The sequence below is a fragment of the Calidris pugnax genome, unplaced genomic scaffold (assembly GCF_001431845.1).
Source record: "Calidris pugnax isolate Ruff unplaced genomic scaffold, ASM143184v1 scaffold36, whole genome shotgun sequence".
Lineage (NCBI taxonomy): Eukaryota > Metazoa > Chordata > Aves > Charadriiformes > Scolopacidae > Calidris > Calidris pugnax.
In genome coordinates this window covers 3405174-3405517 of record NW_015090825.1, presented here as the reverse complement: position 1 = coordinate 3405517, position 344 = coordinate 3405174, and the positions used below count along the sequence as shown (strand labels likewise).

Below are 344 nucleotides of genomic sequence, written 5' to 3'. Positions count from 1 at the left end.
CCGCCCCCAGAAGCTGCTTTCTGCTGTAAAATAAACTTCTGGAGACCAAGGAGGCTGCGGGCGTCGTTTCTTCCCGTCTGGGAGCTGAGGGAGCCTCGAGGGAGTGGTAAAATCCACCCGTGTTTCATTCCAGGCCCGCTTCGTCCCTAGGCTTCGCGTGGGCGCAGATGCTTTGCCCGGAGCGTTTTATCACCACCCAGTATATTCAGCCAAAACATCCAGCCCTTGAGCCCTGGCATTTGGCAAGGGGATGCTTACAGTGGGGTATGTGTCCCTCGGGGTCGTGGCACGGCTGGCGGCTGCCCGTGGGGCGGGGGGAACCGGGGCAGCTCCCTCCGCCCCAA

At 61.6% G+C, this 344-nt stretch overlaps 1 protein-coding gene across 1 annotated transcript in view; it reads left to right on the top strand.

Annotated features, from left to right (window-relative positions):
- Nucleotides 1–344, top strand: part of PARVB (parvin beta) — a 75150-nt gene that overhangs the window by 1052 nt on the left and 73754 nt on the right. The gene's annotated exons all lie outside the window — the stretch shown is intronic.